Source organism: Podarcis gaigeae, assembly GCF_964106915.1.
Source record: "Podarcis gaigeae genome assembly, chromosome: 3".
In the NCBI taxonomy this organism is placed as follows: domain Eukaryota; kingdom Metazoa; phylum Chordata; class Lepidosauria; order Squamata; family Lacertidae; genus Podarcis; species Podarcis gaigeae.
In genome coordinates this window covers 83,529,587-83,545,289 of record NC_139680.1, presented here as the reverse complement: position 1 = coordinate 83,545,289, position 15,703 = coordinate 83,529,587, and the positions used below count along the sequence as shown (strand labels likewise).

Genomic DNA, 15,703 nt, shown 5'->3' with positions numbered 1-15,703 from the left:
TTTGTGTGATTGTGATGTGGTTTGGGGCATGTAAAAATTGATGGTATCTCTGCTCAGCATAGGCCACTGTAGGATTCCACAGCAATTCAGAACCAACATTGTGTGAAACAAGCTTTCTCATTCTCCCCAGTTGTCTCTTGGTGATTGTAGTCAGAAGTGCATAGATGCTCTATTATCCAGAAACATATCATGCTTATTTTTAAAAAAAAAAGAAAAAAAGAAAAAAGGGAGAAGTGCATAGATGCTCTCTCTCCAAGGCCACAATTACAATGTGCATCCTCAGCACTGTTGTGTCTGTTCTTGGTGATCCTTTTGACTAGAACTTCCCAAAGCTCAAATAAAGGGCAGCAAAACAATGGCATTGTACAGTTATCTCATGATGATGATAACATTCCAGCAATTTGCCAAGAGAAGAAAGGACATTGAATCCATCATAATATTAAATTAGCTTGTTATTCATCCACTGGAGATAGGGTGCAACAGCCCAGTGCTCATCTGTGCAAAGTCCAGCATCACAAGTACAGAATCTATGTGAGCCTTTTGAGAAATTGTACACGTGGACTTAGGTTTGTGTCAGTTCCACATCCCTTTGTTCATCCCTCCATTCTGTCCTATTTCCAAATTAATTCACGACTGCATAGTTTTTATTGTGCATAAAAAATGTATTTAGATGCCAGTTGATCTATAGATAGATATGATAGCTAGATAGATGATAGATAGATAGATATAGATAATCACTTTGACTGTATTTTCTCACAAAATATGTATTAATTTCATAACATTTATATATGGCCTGATAACGTATTTTTTCTAAACATATTTGTTACGGGCCACCCAAATGTCTGCCAAGCAGTAGCCAGATTCATCTTGGCACTTAAGCTGAGTTTGCATTCCTTGGGAATGAGGCACAGCAGAGACTGCCATGTCTTTATGAAATATGGTTTATTTCATACATATTTACAACCTGAGTTTTGATGGCGTGCAGAATGTTACACCCCATGAGTGCCTCTTGTTGCTTGTCTCAGAGCTTCAGCAAGTTTGGGTGCAAAGCAGCAGCCAGCTGGGCTCCTCGGTCTCTGTGTGCAGCCAGCGCCCCATGGAGTCATGACCGATCCCTCCTTCTTCCCAAAAGACGCTGCTCCAAAATCTCTGTTTTAAAAGGGCACCTTTTTTCCTGTGGTCTTACCCCAGGCAACCTGCCCCTCTCATTTCTGTTATTTCTGTCCACTTTTCAGCCAAGGGAAGAACAGCTTCAGCATGGTCAATTGTTCTTAATAGCCCAGTACTTGGCTTTCTTTGTGTTCTTAATGGTGCCACTGTCAACAAGCTCCTGAACAGGATAACTGGTTCAGCCTGCAAGGTAAAAGGTAAAGGTAAAGGACCACTGGATGGTTAAGTCCAGTCAAAGGCAGCCCTGTTTAGGGAAGTTTTTAATATTTGATGCTGTATTGTTTTTAACACTTGATTGGAAACTGCCCAGAGTGGCTGGGGAGACTCAGCCAGATGGGCGGGGTATAAACAATAAATTATTATTATTGCTATTATTATTATTATTATTATTATTATTATTATTATTATTATTGGGTTGCGGCACTCATCTCACTTTCAGGTTGAGGGAACTGGCATTTGTCCACAGACAGCTTTCCACGTCATGTGGCCAGTAGGACTAAACCACTTCTGGTGCAATGGAACAGCATGACAGAAACCAGAGCGCACAGAAACACTGTTTGCCTTCCTGCCGCAGTGGTACCTATTTATCTACTTGCACTGATGTGCTTTCGAACTGCTAGGTTGGCAGAAGCCGGCACAGAACAACAGGAGCTCACCCCATCTCAGGGATTCGAACCGCCAACCTTCTGATTAGCAAGCCCAAGAGGCTCAGTGGTTTAGACCACAGCACCAGGTTCAGCCTGTATTTTTCACTGATCTGGCATTTTCCCTCCAAATATTAGCTAAATTCTACTATTTACTAAATTTAGGAATGTGGGGAGACTGACCCCAGCACAAAATTGATAACATGATTTTATCTCAAAGTGTGTGTGTGTGTGTGTGTGTGTAAATGAATTTTATCCTAAAACATGCGTTTAAAATATATTTTGGAATAATTTTTGGAGCTGAGAATGCTGGTGCAAAGCTTAGAGTAGTATGAAGGCTGGCTCATTGTGTTCACATGAGCGCATTAGCAAATTGGGTTGATTTGCACTGGAATTCACAAGGAGGGAATGCCTAACATGAACACGTGAATCTAAGTGTGCAAATAATGCAACACCTTGATTTTTCTGGCAGATCCCTGACTTCAAGCGGTGATGTGTGCTCTGTTACATGGTGGAGCTGATGGCAGAGGAGAGTGTATTTGAAGCAGCTGCACAAACCATGGAGTGGATACTTATTGTACAGACTCTGGATAAAAACTGCTTACTAGGGCACATGCAGGCCTCTGCCTTTAAAGCAAACTTGCTTTGTGTCCTTTCCAGTCTTTCGAAAACAAAGATAATAATTGCAAGAGCCTTCACATATTTCCCCCCCCCCCCCATATTTCCACAATAACTACTATTCAGCAAGACAGACAGCAACAGGAAAGCCAATTTTGAGAAAACAAACCCCAAAACTAAACATCAGTGCAGCACTAATTCAATATTTATATAAAGGGAGGGGGAGAACGGCGTCTTACTATATCTTTCCAAAACCATTAAAATATTGTTCCGTTTCATATCAATCTATTTGTGTTTTACCTTATCTCTTGTACCCAAGTGCTATTGGTTAACGTGTTCATTGATGCAATAAGAAAGCATTGTTTGGTCAACATATCCCCAGGAAAGACTTGGATGGGGTACATGTCATTCTGAACAAGGATATTGTTACCATAAGCTCCAGAGAGAGATATATTTTTCCATTGACTTGAATAGTGGGAGGAGGAGGTGGTGGTAGTGGTTGAACAATATTGCGGGGAAGGGACGCTGAAGTAAATATTAAAAAGTGTTTCTTAACACTTAAATACTTACTTCAACATCCTTTCCCCAAATCCTTGTGATTGGATTGCTCTGGGGAAGCCATTCATTGTGATTAAAAGCTACACCTGTCCATCAAAGTGGAAGATCTTTTCAGCTCTTCACTCCCTTCCCTCTTAAGCTCATTTCCAGAATCATCTTCATTTTGCTTTTTAAAATATACAGTGGTTGCTTTTGGATATGCAGCATTTGTGGGGTACATGAGTCCACAGAGGAATGTAGGGCATTAAGGCAATCCTTGATCCAATTCAAGATGCCTTGTTAACAGGGCAATCTGAATGTGGCATGTGGAAAGCTCCCCTGATTTCAACTCTGTTTGCTCCATAATTTGAGAAGTATTAATTTATTTCTATTTATTTCCGCTTCCTCAAGGATACAGGAAAGTGATTTAACAAATCAATTGAAACACACAGTGCTTTTTTTCTTTTTTAAAAAAAGTGTAGGGGTACTTACTCTCATTTTGACTCAAGAAAATCGCCATTTTATAGTTCAAATCAGGAAAAATAAATACAGTAAATGGACAAAAGTACAAAGATTCGCAAAATGTTTAGGGGTATGTGTACTCTGCTTTCCCCCCAGAAAAAGCAGTGGATATAGACCCCCAACATGTACTATACAAAGTTCCCAAAAGTGCGGTCCCTTAGGCACTAAGAAGGTTGCAAACTTTTAAAACTGTTGTTTGAGCTTCCATTAGTACCTCAAACGCAGAGCCATAAAGATGCAAGAATAGCCTGCTGGATCAGGCCAATGGCCCACCTAGTCCAGCATCCTGTTCTCACAGTGGTCTGTGGGAAACCCACAATAAGGATTTGAGCAGAAGAGCACTCTGCCCTCCTGTCGTTTCCAGCAACTTTTCTTCAGAAGAACTGCTGCTTCCAGCAGTGGAGGCAGAGCATAGCCATCAAGGTTTGTAGCCATCTTCTCTTCCATGGATTTGTCTAATCTTCTTTTAAAGCCTTCTAGGTTGGTGGTCATCACTGCCTCCTCTGGAAATGAGTTCCTGTGGGAACTCCAGCACCAGGAAATGGCATTGCCAAGCTCCTGCCAAGGCCCTTGACCCAGTCAGGGACCCATTGCCAATTCCCAGAGCCTCCTAGCTCTGCAACTTCCTGTTCTTCTATTGTTGCCTATTCAGTTGTCCTCTCCGAGTGAATGAGCAAGGAGAAATCAGCAGCCTGATTGCCCTCTCTTTCTGGAAGGTAGTGTAGTCTGGCCCCAGGGAGAGATGAGAAGCAAAGAGACAGCAACAATGGTGGCGAGGAGAAGGAGTTATGTGCACTCATGCTGGGGCAGCTACTGAGAACATCTTGCCCAATATGTTTCCAAGTACTGTGTTGGTGCTGCCCTTTAAAGCCCTCAATGGCCTCTGCCCAGCATACTTCTCCACCTCCATCGTTCAGCCTGGACACTTTGTGTCCAGCTCTGAGGGCCTTCTGGCAGTTCCCTCACCATGAGAAATGAAGGGCCTTCTCAGTAGTGGTGCCCACCCTGTGGAACGCCCTTCCACCAGATGTCAAACAGATATACAATGACACAACCTTCCAAATACATCTGAACGCAGCCCTATATTGGGAAATTTTTAATGTTTGGTGTTTTGCTGTGTTTTGGAAGCTGTCCAGAGTGGCTGCAGCAACCCAGCCAGATGGGTTAAGTAATAAGATAAAATAAGTAATACAGTGGTATCTCGGTTTAAGAACAGTCCTGTTTATGAACTATTCGGTTTACGAACTCTGCAAAACCGGAAGTAGTGTCCCGGTTTGCAAACTTTACCTCAGTCTAAGAACAGAATCCAAATGGTGGACGGGCATTGGCGGTGGGAGGCCTCGTTAGGGAAAGCGTGCCTCAGTTTAAGAATGGTTTCAGTTTAAGAATGGACTCGCAGAATGGATTAAGTTCATAAACCAAGGTACCACTGTAAATTATTATTATTATTCTTTTGTAGCTTTATGGCAAGTATGCCTTTATTGTCAGCAGTTAACTTTTATTGCTGGACCAACCAGCACCTGCCTCTGAATTATGCTAACAGTTTTGGGACTATTTTTATTACTATGACTAACCACTATGTGAGAAAGAGAAAGGTGAATAAATACAATGCAAGCCAATAAAACAAATGATTGACCTTACCTACTTGGTGTCCCACAGCTGACCTTGCAGTTTGCCTCTGACACGAAACTTGGAGGCTCCTCCCATGGAAAATGAGGCCACCTTTTTAAACACACCCAGGAACATCCAAGTAGCTGATGACGTGATTAGGCATAATATTATAGCTGCAGGTCAACCATGCAGCCAAGGTATATACAACCAAGCCCTACAGCCAGACTCTTGTAACTCAAATGTGGAATGAGGTGGTTGCCTTTCTTCATCACATGACGTCTCAGTTGGCAAATCATTAGCTAGCACATTTCCATGTGAAGCTAACCTCTCTAATATATTTGTCCTGCATCAGTGCTGAGGCCGCCATCAGAATAAGGGATTTCTCTTAGGGCTGACTGAAAACGGCCTCCCCAAATTCTCCACCCTATTTGCACATGGTGAAATGGAATCCATTTAGCCCTGTATTCTCAAGGAAAAGTCTCTAGTAGTTTTGGGAGGCCCCATCCTTCCAAATAAGAGTATTCCCTGGGAATTTCTCAGATAATTGTTTTATGAGAAATGTCAGCTCAGCTTCATTTCTCACTAACATGGTTGCCACCTCTATCCCCCAGCTATGCCTGTTAGGATAGTATAAAAGTAAAGGTACCCCTGCCCGTACGGGCCAGTTGTGTCCGACTCTAGGGTTGTGCGCCCATCTCACTTAAGAGGCCAGGAGCCAGCGCTGTCCGAAGACACTTCTGGGTCACGTGGCCAGCATGACGAAGCTGCTCTGGCAAGCCAGCACCAGCGCAGCACACGGAAACGCTGTTTACCTTCCCGCTATAAAGCGGTACCTATTTATCTACTTGCACTTAGGGGTGCTTTCGAACTGCTAGGTGGGCAGGAGCTGGGACCGCAGACGGGAGCTCACCCTGCAGCGGGGATTCGAACCGCTGACCATATGATCAGCAAGTCCTAGGCACTGAGGTTTTACCCACAGCGCCACCCGCATCCCTTAGGATAGTATAGTACACGTCTAATTCTTTCAAAGATGTTAAGTGAGGGAGAGAAGGCTCCAGGCTATTTCTTGGGCAGAGTTTTGAAGGGAGTTTAGAGGAGCTGGCTTTGAGGAGCAGATGATGATTTAACCAAGAGATCACTTTAGAATCCCGAGAAGAAGCATTCTCATTTTGTGCAGGGCCTGGATGAATCTGAAGTAGGTATGAGGGAGAAATTTGTTCAGGTTTGTAGCTACCTATTATTATACATAACTTCCTAGATCAATATGCGAATTGAAACAGCTACACTTCACCCCTTTGGCAATCTGGTAGCATTTTGGCTATAATCACACCCTCATCACACATTTAAAGCACATGCCTTCCCTCAAAGAATCTTGGGAACTATTCACATGATTTTTTTGGAGAAAGCCATGTATTTTAAATGAATGGTTTGGATGTGACCTAGACGAAATAATAGACATCGTCATAAAAACTTATTCAGCCATAAATCATACTACAGGCTAGTATTCAACACTAGTCCTACACAGAGTAGACCCATTGAAGTGAATGTGTATGTTCATTGATTTTAATGGGTCTGCTGTGAATAGGGTTTAGTTGAGTTCAACCCATGGATTTTGTCCTCTCCATTATTTGTTTTTGGCTGGACCATCTTGCAAGACAGGAGTGGGGAACCTGCAGCCCTCCAGATATTTCTGGATTGCATCTTCCTCCCTCCCTGTCTATTGGCCATGCTGGCTGGGGCTGATACGAATCTAACAACATCTCTAAGGCCACAGGTTCACCTCCCCTGTTGTAATAGATGTTGTAACCAGTGCAGATGATTTCTGAAATGTGATGCACAAAGAAGCAAACAAAAGCAGATGTGCACACAGATGCTGGAACTGGTTGGAAAGCCTCACAGCATCTTCTTGAGCACCATGTGAGTTCTTTAACAGGCGGTAAATCACAAGGGTGGCCTTGTGCTGTGGAATGTGCCTACTTGAGGAGGTAGCACACATGTTATTGTTAGGTCAAGGCAGCTGATAGGCAAGAAGATTATTTACAACATGCAGCTATCAGCAGCACCAGAGATGGCCAGTAAATCTTTAGATCCAAGTGTCCAAATGCAATCAACACCACTGTAAATTTACAGATCTCCTTAGCTTTGGAGATCCTGCTTTCTTTTCATGCCACCGGGCAGGGAGGGAGTACAAGTAGATACATATTTCAGTTAAGATTGCAATCAATTCTGTTTTGCCTGCCTACTGCAACACAGGGTGAAGCAAAATATTATAGCACACGGTTCTTCCATTTTGGCACATTGTTGTTGTTATTTAGTTGTGTCCGACTTTTCGTGACCCCATGGAGCAGAGCACAAACATAAAGGTAAAGGGACCCCTGACCATTAGGTCCAGTCGTGGCCGACTCTGGGGTTGTGGCGCTCATCTCGCTTTATTGGCCGAGGGAGCCGGCGTACAACTTCTGGGTCATGTGGCCAGCATGACTAAGCCGCTCCTGGCGAACCAGAGCAGCGCACGGAAACGCCGTTTACCTTCCCGCTGGAGTGGTGCCTATTTATCTACTTGCACTTTGATGTGCTTTCGAACTGGTGCTAATTACCATACCTACCTCAAGCCCTTGGTATGGTGGTGGTCTAAAAGAGGGCAAAACTAATTATGAATTGCATATTTGTTTTTTTAATTTTTAGGTTAAGGCATCATAGCAACAATGAAAGGAGCCATGTTTTCCAAACCGGTAAAGAGTCATGTGTGAGAAACGGATATTTACAGTAAACTGCCAACTACTGTAGACTGCAAGTGATAAAAATACTGGGTGGGGGTGGGGGTGATGTATCTGCATGAATAAAACATTAACCAGGGTGGAGTGTGGCACCAGTGACATGTGCATCCCTTATAGGCCGTACTGCTTCCCAGGCCTCTGATTCCATTCCACTGTTGCAGAGCCAGTCCTTTCCACATTTGTTGCCTCTCCCCCCCCCCCCAACCCTTCCTCCTGCTCCTGCCTGGTGGTAATTACAGAAGAGGTGTGATGCTCCTCAGAGCATAAATTCATTCCATCTGTAAAGGTTGCACCCAGTCGGCATCTTGGCAGATGCCTAAATTCCCTTCCCACCATGTGCTAACTTGCACTGGGAGTGAATCACATCAGTGCCAGCCAGGTAGGAATGGACTAATTCACCTTGTGCTAATTGCTGTACAATTCCACTTAAATATATGGGCAATTCCACCTTAGAAAGAAGCAAAGAAGAAAGTCAACGGGTGCAGAAAGTCAATGGGCGCACATTTAGCAGTGAGTAAATACCAGTCAGGAATCCTGCTTTCACCCTGAGGCTTCTTCACCCATGTAACAATTTCTCGATCATAATAAAACTGATGGCATTACCACTGGTAGTGTGAACTCTTGTTGGGCGCAGATCATTAGAGTAGGTTTAAACAGTAGTTGTTAATACTGCAGTGCGTGGAACAGTGTTAAGGGATCAAATCACTCCCACAATGGAAAGTTTCCACAATCTGTACCTCTGATTATTATGAGTAGCATCATACCAGTAGATCTTCCTGGAAGCTAGTGGTGTAGTGGTAAATTTTGAAGTGCAGGAGTTGATCATGACAGTCTCCATAACTATGCTTCCAAGGACAGCCCAAAATTCAGGAAGCTCTGAATTAAACAACAGCCCCACCCACCCAAAGAGTAGCTATGCATAGCACAATAACCAACTTATGAAGATCAATGTGACTGCAGTCCTGTGCATCGTTTCATGGCAGTAGGTTCCCAGAATTTTTTGAGGGGAGGCAAGTGCTTCCAATGTGGATGTGACAGATGATCAAACCAGGTGTTTCATTTATGTCTTTTCCAGTAGAGCTTTTAAACACAAATTTTAAGCACATGGTTAATCATGTGAGTCTGTTGCCTCGCTCCTGTGCATGTGTGCTCAGTGAGTTGAGATCTTTATAGTCAGCAGGCACATGGCGCTATTGATACTCGGTCAGTTCTTTGATTATATCCAAACTCTGAAGGTAACTTTCCACTGGCGCTTGGCCAGTAAGGATTTCACATGTGTGTAAAGATGTTTCCCCCGTCTCTGACTCTTTTTTTAGACAGCTTATCTCTCTCACTATCACCCTGACATTTGTTTTGGCTTTGAGTTTAATTACCTCTTGAATCGAACAAAGGTTCAGATCAGGTAGAGATAATAGGAAGTCAATGAAGTTGATGTGTAGGAAATAATGACACCAGAGGTGTTGGTCCGTGCAAGACGACCCCGCCGGGATGAGAAACAAAGGCAGATAAGGGAGAAAGCGATGAATCAATCATCTGTGGAGCAGAAAGATGTGTACAAAGGTGTCTGGTGTTTGTATCTGCATCCCACCTGGATGGCCACAAACAAAATATAGTTCACTTAGACAAATTCCTGTGCACTGGAGCAAAGCCAGGTAGGAATGCAGGGAAGCATCTGGAAATGTATCTCTGGACCAGGAATAAACATGGGGAAATTAATCAAGTTACAAGGCACAGCAAATCTGAAACACCATTCGTGACTGATAAGAGGATAAATCATTCTTATGGCAGCAGGGTTTACAGACCACCAACACGACCAGACCTCCATTGTGGAAGGAAGATTAGACCGCTGCACTGAATGAAGTTTACGTACTAAGAAGCCTTGGTAATTCAAAGAGCTAAACAAAATAGCCACAGGAAGGACAGTGTACACAAGGACACAGAAACAACTTGGATCAGAAGACACCAAGAAGGAGGGAGAATCATGTCGCATTCCACCATTCCCTTGTGTGCGCTAATTAGGAAGGTCTACAAACTGGACACGGGTTTACACTTAATAAAGTCACTGGGGGCTATGGGATCTGGAGTTTTTCGTTTTTATTTCTCTTTATTTAACAACATTTATATACTGCTTGATTATAACAAAACCTCCCAATGGTTTGCAAGACCTGCAACCTGTTTATTGGAATTACAGCCTTCTGAAAGGATTAAGCAGACTCCTGGATACTTTATACCAGGACATTTTGGGAACCAACTGGCTATCCCAGAGGTCGTCTTCTAGTTTCTTGATTGTGAATAATCCCTTCTTTGCCTAGCCTCTCCTGTGTCCCTTCCTCTTGGGGACATCATCACTGGAGGTTCTGAGGGGGTTGTTGTTGTTAGACCATGCGGTTTGTAAGTTTCCTAAAACATCATCATTGTACTCCGTGTTTTACAGAGTTAGAAGCACCAAATACCTGAGAGTCTTACGGTTTTATCCCTGGAGGTGGGAGTGGGACAGGGGCAGAGGAAGGCACAGGGACAGATGCAAAGATTATGAGGAAAAAGCTACAGGCAGCTACAGGTAATTAGGTTCTGCTTCAGCTGAGCCCGAGAGCAAAGGGGATAATTCAACCATGAATGAGATCCATTCTAAGGAGCGAGATGGAAGGATGGCACCGCATAGCTGGTCTGGGAAGGTGTTCCAGCCAATGTGATGCTCGTCCCTGTTCACGCCTTCTTCTTTATTGCGTATCTTTTAGAGTTTGGGACAAGATCAAAAGCAGGACTGGATTCAGGGGATCGTTTCTTCCCTGCCAACACAACTGCAGCCACTCTGCCCTTCTTGGCAGGCTCCTCTTGATTTCTGCTTCACAGTCCAAGGATTATGAAAGCATTGGGGAGGTGCTGTGCTGAGTTGTGGTGTTTTTTTGTTTTTGTTTTGCTCTGGCATTTTCTTGTACTTGGAAGACGTTGTTTTGCAGCCAAAGCCATTTGTTAAATTAAGATTCCTCTTCACACCGTGTCTATCAGTCAGAGTGGGTAATGACTCTGGGAGGTGAGAGAGGCCTTTTCACAATTCCTCAGATACGTGGGGGATGCAAAGCAGAACTAAAATGAAAGACAATCAGGTCTGTAATGGCATCCAAGCTGTGGGCCTCAGCTTCGAGGAGGTAATGAGGGAGCTTAATGCGACAGTTTCCAATGACGTGTATATGTTGGAAAGTTCATCTTGAGGTTAAAACCCCTTTTGTAATTTCTTCAGATTAGATCTCTTGAGTCTAGAAAAGTGACGGCTCAGAAAGGGCATGACTGAAATAGATTAAAAACAGCAAAAAGTGTAGAAAATGGGGATATGGAACACCTGTTTACTCTTTTGCATACTTCTTGAATGAGGAAGTGCTAAGCACAGTGAACCCAAAGGATGTCCCCAGTAAACACGTGGAACTTCCTGGGAGTAAAACTCACCCCGCCTTTTTTTTTATCTAAGCAAATTATGTGATGAAAATATTGTGTAAGGTCTTTCTTTCTATCCCACCGACATCTGAACAGAGTTGGCAGGAATGCAACAGAGGGCTGTCTTGGTCATAGGCTCTGCAGCCTCTGTCTAAGGCATCTTATCACATCTCTAATTGTCATCTGACTGCAGACAAAGACATTTTATCCAGACAGATTTTTCGACTTGTTGTGCACATTCTATGTTAGTGCACTTGTTTTAACTCATTTTTGTCAGTTTTACTGATGTATCTTATCTGCTTTGTGTATTTGTAATTTTGCATTTTATTGCTGCTTTAAAATATTTAATCAACTTAATGTGTTTATATTTTATTGCTATTAGTCACCTTGAGCACCATTAGGCTGAAAGTCAGGATACAAACTGAACAAACAAACCCTATTTTGCACATACAGATTCATTTGTTTGCCTGCCTCCCAGGGCTGGTGCAATATTAAGCCTGGGGAATAACAACAACACAGGATTCTGATCGTTGGTCTTGAATTGCTGCCAGATCTTAGCTATCTAAATCCCTGCCTGGCACCTGAATCTCTCAATGAAAATGTCAACCCCATATGCAGTTTGGGAAAAGGCAAATCCTTGTTAGTAGCCCTGTAGTAGCCATTGATAGCCTCATTCTCCAGGAATTAGTCTAACCTCCTTTTTGAAGCCATCCAAGTTAGTGGCCATTACTACATTTTGCTGTAGCAAATATCATAGTTTAATTATATGCTGTGTGAAGAAATATTTCCTTTAGTCTGTCCTGAATCTTCCATTCGACAAATGGGTCAATTTTGGTTTCTCTCAGTTTCTCATCTCTCCAATATTAAGTTCATTTCACCACATTTCTGTATTATTATTTTCTTTTTTTTTTAAAAAAAAAGGTACTCCTAAGATCCACCAGCAATTTACTCCACGTAGCTCCCAATATGCACATTTTGTATCCAGTTTTGCCTAATATAATGTATTTTCTCAACTATATGTATTTTAATGCACACTTCCCCCTAACATTAACACTTGTGATTCACATTTTTGGCGCGGAAGCCTGCATTGCAAAATTCATACAACTGAAATATTCAAAGGATATCTGCATTTTGTTTCATGTATTGTTTCAGGAAGTGCAGATTAGGCATGCTCATATTAAAGCTGAATTTCTCCCCATTCTTACTCTTAGGGCTGTATTCCTAAGGGGGTGTAGCATTGCTTTAAATGTGTGCTGCAAAGCAGGTGGACTTGGGCATAGATACTTTGTTGATGGACATCTACAGATTGATATGTACATGTGTTCTTCGTCTGAGTTCCCCCTCTCTGTGCAGGATTCCCCACACTAACCCTGTCATTGTTGCTTTCCTCCAGTGAACCTCAGGTTTCTTCTGAGAAAGTAAGAGGAGACAATGCAGCCAAATTGACCAACATTTTTCAATGAGTCTCCTCTCCCCTGCCACATTGATCAGCCCAAAGGCATGTTGAGTCTGAAGAACTAAACACCCCTATCCTATCTTTTCATCAGAACTCTATCCATTGATATCAGATTGAGACATTCATAATCTAAAAATAAACTACTAAAAGCACCCATCTTTTTCCGGATTAGTATTACAGTGGTACCTCGGGTTAAGAACTTAATTCGTTCTGGAGGTCCGTTCTTAACCTGAAACTGTTCTTAACCTGAGGTACCACTTTAGCTAATGGGGCCTCCCACTGCCGTCACACCTTCGCCATGTGATTTCTGTTCTCATCCAGAAGCAAAGTTCTTAACCCGAGGTACTATTTCTGGGTTAGCGGAGTCTGTAACCTGAAGCATCTGTAACCTGAAGTGTCTGTAACCTGAGGTACCACTGTAGTTGGAAAGGGGGACATAGGAATTTACCTTGTACCAAGCCTGATCATTGGTCCATCTTGCTCAGTATTGTGTATACTGATTGGCAGCTCTTCTCCAGGATTTCCAATGGAAATATTTCCCAGCCCTCCTGGAGATGCTGAGGAATACCTTGTGCCCTTTGTATGACAACAAATGGGCTCTATCCCCCTGAGCTACAGCCTATTTCTCTGGAGGATCCAAACAGCACGAAGAACAAAAGAAACAGCAAACCCTGCAAAAAAAAATTGCTTTCCCCACTCACTGATGATAGACGAATGTTCTTTGGGGCAAGTAATATGACTTTAGGTTTAAAACAAAGCCCAATTATGTTATACAGCATTTGCCCTTTGTAAGCCAGGCCGTCTTCTGATTTTATCCCTCTCTACTCATACCCTTCTTCACACCACAGGCACCTCTTTTAATTGGTTCACATGTTTCAGTTCCACCAGAATGATCTGTGCCATTTCCAACTACTTGAGCATTGCTCGTTGCAATCCATGAAGGTCACCTATGGGTGTCTGTTCTGTTGACAGACCAGACAACCTGTCTTGCCTACACTGGGCCCTCATCCAGAAAATGCTGCCATTAAGAACACCCTTTCAAGTGACTTTACCTCATCTTGCCCTCTGCTAGCAGGTGAACGAACCATAAATCCAAGGAACTTCATATTTGTCTTTCTAGACTCCTACTCATTCCAGCAACTTCTTCTAAACCTCTATAAAATTAATTCATATACAGCACATGCTTAAAACACACCAAGAAGAAATGACAACCAAAATAAATCTGAAACAGCAATCTGAGTTTATTTCTAAGTGTACAATACAAAAATAACCAAAAACATTCCTTAAAAAAATTATAATAAGAAAACTGTCTCCATTTTCCCAGGGAAAAGACTGTTTTTTGAACTGTGAGCAGTCCCTTTTCTTACAGTCTAAAAATATAGGTTTATATTTGTAAATGCCAAAATCATCTTAAAAGAAGTTGCTTTTATTACAAGGGGTTTAGTTCGTGGAAATGGTTGTTCCACTTTTAGTGGCAATCTTGAAATGGTGGCAATACAGAAATCTAAAGCCGAATCAAATGGCTTTAAAAATAAAACCATGTTAAGTTGAGTGTCAGTGAAAGATAGGGTTGCCATACATCCAGGAATTCCTGGACATGTCCTCTTTTGGTGGTCCTACATGCCCATCCAGGGGAAATTCTACATTTTAAAGCCAATGTCCTGTATTTGGGGTTAAAAACAAAAATTGTGTGGGTGGCTCTGGTTCAGATGAAGGATAGAGAGGAGTTTGTAAATGTATGCAGAAACTAACCTACTCTACAAAGTTTACATCCATTGCTCTGCCCGCTTTGCCCCTGCCTCCACCCACCACTGACACACGGCCCTCAGAAGGTTGCCCAGAAGGGAATGTGGCCCCCAGGCTGAAAAATGTTTCCCACCCCTGTTTTATATGCAAAGCCAGCACATCAGAAAGAAAGTTGGGATAGAACTCTGCCTCTGACATGTTCCACTTTCTGCAGGTGGGAACTTGATGGGTGGTGGCTTTCAAAGGAAGAATTATCCTTTCTAGAGATGATACTCTCCTGTAACAAACAACACTACTTGCCTCCTTGGTTGTTCAAACAAATGTCTCCAAATCCATTCCCCTGAACCTTTGGGTATTTTCTACTGAGGAAATTATCATTCCTCTTTTTCTTTTGTTGTTTGTCCCCCTTCCAGGTTTTCTGCCCTTATTTTGAAGCAAGTTACTCAGAGGAAAGATAGTCAATTACTTCACTAGGGTAATTTTGAAGTAGGGTCTTATTGGTGCTGCAGCTGGGAGTTTTCCAGTTGGTAGTGACCTGCCACAGGGCCTTTTGAGTGGTGGTTCCCCATCTGTGGAATGCTCTCCCTGATAAGATCTCCCCTTTGCTGACTTTCAGGAAGTACCTAAAAACCCTGATTGTGAGACTGTTTTTAACTGTTTTTAGAATGCTTTGTAAATGCTTTTCTGGTACAGTATCGATGTATTTGCTGCCTGGGCTCCTTCAGAAGGAAGGGCAGGATATAAGTTGAATAATATTACTACTACTACAGGAGAAAGGGTCCAAACTGTAGCACCCTGCTTGTGGTTAACGCTTAGCTGGAATGAAATATTCAACGCAGCAATAGAGAAATTAAAATAATAATTTATTTGTCAGACAAATAAATGAGAGGCTCAGTGGTATATGGTTACCAAGCTCTGGCCTGGCCTCTTGCCATCCTGGCCAGCACTTATATTCCCTTAATCCAGCCCCCTTTGCTCCTCCTGTGGCTGCCTCTGTCCAATCAGCCTGGTTGAAATTCCTATTGGCTGTTTGGTAGAACCAATCACAAAAGATACACCCACAAAAGATACACCCACTTCCTTGCCCTTATAAGGGAGACAAAGAGCTATATATGTGACAAATAAGTAATAATATATCTTACATGGAATCTTAATTACCAGCTCACCTCTTGCCCTCCTTGCCCTATTGC

The 15,703-nt window shown here is 42.7% G+C and overlaps 1 long non-coding RNA gene across 1 annotated transcript; it reads right to left on the bottom strand.

Moving 5' to 3' along the window:
* Window positions 1–923: 923 nt before the first annotated feature.
* Window positions 924–5,331, bottom strand: LOC310841620. Its single transcript, XR_014562620.1, has 2 exons — window positions 5,133–5,331; window positions 924–1,353 (listed from the first exon to the last, which is right to left on the bottom strand). It is a non-coding gene; the product is annotated as an uncharacterized lncRNA (long non-coding RNA).
* Between the last annotated feature and the right edge of the window lie 10,372 nt (window positions 5,332–15,703).